At 36.9% G+C, this 3,839-nt stretch overlaps 1 pseudogene; it reads right to left on the bottom strand.

The window, feature by feature from the left end:
* Positions 1 to 2,626: 2,626 nt before the first annotated feature.
* Positions 2,627 to 2,854, bottom strand: LOC129143108 (small integral membrane protein 7-like; annotated as a pseudogene).
* Between the last annotated feature and the right edge of the window lie 985 nt (positions 2,855 to 3,839).

Here is a 3,839-nt window from a genome sequence, read left to right as displayed (position 1 = left end):
ATATAAAATGCTAGAGTACATGCATTTAAACTATTGAAAGTATATCTGAGCCCGCAGACTTGGAAAGGAAGAGCCTAACTGACCGAAAAGCAAAAGAAAACAAAACAACAACAACAAAAATAACATGTCAATTTTGCTAACCAAGAGTCAAAGCTAAACAATGCATAAAGTACAAAGACCATATAAGATAAATTGTAGGTTGAAAATGAGACACCTACAAAAGACGAATAAAGGACTATGTGCATTCAGTAGTAAGAATGAAGATCCCAGTCTGAAACTGGATTTTAGGAAACAATGTCCTCATGTATAAACACTGGTCTAGGACTGTATTCTGGAAGTGAGAGTAAATGAAATCACAAAAAATGGAAACCCTGAGCATAAGATATAAAATTTCAGGGCTCAACTTTGTGCAAACCACATAGTAAAGAAACCATAAGTCTAAAATTTTCAAATTTTTAAGAATTGGTGAACCCAATAGGAAAGAGGAGAAAACAACCATAAAAATCATGCTCTGGAAGGCATCCACAAGGCATGAACCACATGAGACTACTGAGGATTTAACCTCATGGAATTTGAACTCCTAGACCACAGATATGTATATGGGCATATAAGAAAGTGCAATGCTAAGAAAGACAACTGTAAATTGAATAACTGGAAGGATTTATATCTGGGGATTCGATATATTAATGTCACTTGAAAAGACCTTTAATATAAATATTTGAAATGTGTAAATAAATAAAGGGATTGGTAACATCCAGAAAATACAAAGAGGGAAATTAGGGAGCAAGATGAGACAATATAAATCAACAAAGTAGAAATTTTCTTTTTCTTATATTTTTTTTCTTCTATATCTTAGAAGAAACTAGAAGAGAAATTAGAAATCTTAGAATTAAGGATTACTCATTGCCTGTGAGACGTTAGACATGTTACTTAACCCTGTTCTTTTCAGTTTTCCAGTCTGTAAGATTGGATAACTAATCGAGGTGATGTGGAATTTAACATAGTTAAAGCACTTAGAATAGTGCTTGGTGCAGCATAATCAGTCATTATATATTAGCACTTATTATATAAAATAATGTGACATTTGTAAAATATGAAAAGGCTAAAATGAGCAACTAGATAAAAAGTTCTTGCCTATGTTAATATACACACACACACACACACACACACACACATGTTTTTAATATGTATTTTTAATGGCCCCCAAAGTCATTTCATTTGACAACGGGTGCAAGGCAAAACAAAATTTATCCTAAAACCCCCACAATTGTTCTACACTCCTCTTCTGTGGAAATACTTCATCTGGAACTATCTCTTCCTTTTTGCTAACAGTTTAGTGTCTGAACAGGAAGGCTGGTGTCCCTGTTTCAGGTGACCCTCTTCTTAAAGTCTTAGGGATAATTTCAGCTGCACTGAGTGGCCAAGTGGACCCTGTTCACATGGGAAAGGAATTTGGTCACAGGGCTCCTGGCTGACCCCAGATGCTGTCAATTTCAGCAAGTAACGCTGAATGTCCATGTGACTTACAAACATTGTTCAAAAATGAGGCTGTGTTAAACTTAAAAGCCAACCTTTCTGCTCAGATCCCTGGATTAAAAAATGGTTTTAAAAATCTATATGATTCTTACCAAAAGGACGGCTATTAAAAATAAGCCAATAAATATCCAGAAACAGGTTTCTCATGAATGCTTGGTAGAGGAGGCATTCCAATATGATGAAATGATTTCACTATGTTCTTTTATCTATGGGAAATGCAATTTTATCACAGCCCCTTATATAAACCCTCCTGAAACCCCTTCAGTAAATAGCATTCCAATTCAGTCACCAAAGTGAAAATATCTTTGAAAACTGTGAGGTGGCTGGGAGACTGTGCACATCTTGGCAAACATTTTTCAACCTACCAGCGAGAGAGGAGGCAGTTAGAGGCTAGTTAGGCAGATAGAGAGGGAGGGTCTTGGGAGTGGAAAAATACCTGTGAGACCACATCTGCACAGCCCCTGTAGCTAGTGGAAAGAAATTTGATTAAGAACTTCCTCTAATGCCAAATGTCTGCTAAGAAGGGACTGTCCTGGCCTAGGAGCAGGTGCAATAGATCAACCTAAGTGTCCTTAACTTGACCCGAGTCATTATAATATCCTTAACATGACAGTAGCACTGTGGTTTTAGTCCCCTAATGTGTTTTGCTTAGCCATTCATGGGTAATAACCAAGATTCAGTCACTCTGGCCAACCCCAAGCATGCGCAGATGCAATATCAAGGGAGAACATTACCCTTCCCATTTGGGCAGAAACCACAGAAGAATACCTTGTCTTTGCCGTATAAAAGAACTCAGCCCCATTTCTGGCAACCTGCTTTCAGGGCACTTCTCTTTGCTGAGAGCTTTCCTTCTGCTTAATAAATCCTACTCTACTCATTCTCTGCTGTCCATGTGCCTTATTCTTCTTGGTCTTGGTACAAGAACTTGGACCTAGCTGAACTAGGGACTAAGCAGACTGCAACATCAAGAGCTTGGGCTTCCTGTGAAGGTTATTAGTTTTCTGGTTAAAAGCATTCTTGAAGTCATCAGGAATGGAGGAACAGAGACTCAGCATCTGAGAAGATGAGTTCCTGGTTCCATATCTGGGACTCAGGAGCCAAACAGCACAATCATGCAGCACATGATGAAGACGTTCCACAGGCTGGTGAAGATTCAAAAGTATCTGAGGCTGAGTAAGAATTCCCTTGTGTTGTCACCTGTGCTGGGCTCCCATGCCTCCTTCCCAAAGCCCTGCATGTCCTTCTTTTTCAGCTTAAAGTTGAGCACTGCCCCGGCATTCATCAGCAATGTCCCAAACAGCAGGATGTCTCCAATCATCTTTATAGCCAAAGCACACCAAAGTTAGTATATTTTAACATAAAAGCTAAAAATCAAAAAAAAAATGGGCAAGGCTGAGGGTCAATATAATAATATTGTATATAAGGTTAAGGAAGTTTCAAAGAAATTTAAACAAATGAGCTTAGAATTAAAAAACAAGAGAAAGTTCAAGCTACCCCAGGATTAGTTCTAGAAATTCCAGTAGATTCATAATATAAACAGGGCACAGGAGAAGGTTAAGAATAATTTATTAAATAATTATTTTTCTGATTTAAAAATCATATTCAGTACTAAAGATGATTAATAAAATAAATCTACAACTGAACTGTAGATATATCCAAAATTGTATGAAAGAAAAAAATATATATTAAAGTAACTTGTATACTTGTAATACTCACTTTCTACTACCATTTTTATTTTATTATTTAGGCAAGAATGTTCTTTCCTTCTTAAGATGAGGCTGGTAGAAAATTTCATTAAGATGAAATTTTAACTTTGCTAAAATAAAATTTCATCAAAATGAAAATTTTTAATAAAATTTTATTTTAATGAAAATCCACTTAGTCAAAGGATCATGAATATTCCATTCTTGTTCCCTAACATCTCTTCTCATCTGGGCTATCAAAACACCTAGGGAAATCTGATATCAGTCTCTTCTCCCCAATGATCCATGAATCTTGCTCTTGATATTATTTGAATGTAGTTGTTCCAAGAGTTGCATCATTCAACAACCAATAAGATGTTACAGCTTGTCCTGCACAGGTAAAGCAACAAACTGAGACATTGGTTATGTAGCACAGAAATAGTTTAATTATTAAAAGGCAGTGAGCAGTAGGACAGGATATATTTCTCAAATCTGCCTCCCCAGGAGCTCAGAGGCTAGAGGTTTTGAAGGAAATTTGATGGGCAGGGGACCAGGGAATGGGTGCTGCTGATTGCTTGAGGATGAAATCAATGTCCAAACTGCCTTTTCGTGTTGAGTCAG

The sequence above is a fragment of the Pan troglodytes genome, chromosome 12, assembly GCF_028858775.2.
Source record: "Pan troglodytes isolate AG18354 chromosome 12, NHGRI_mPanTro3-v2.0_pri, whole genome shotgun sequence".
Taxonomy (NCBI): Eukaryota; Metazoa; Chordata; class Mammalia; order Primates; family Hominidae; genus Pan; species Pan troglodytes.
This window is presented reverse-complemented; position numbering and strand designations above follow the sequence as displayed.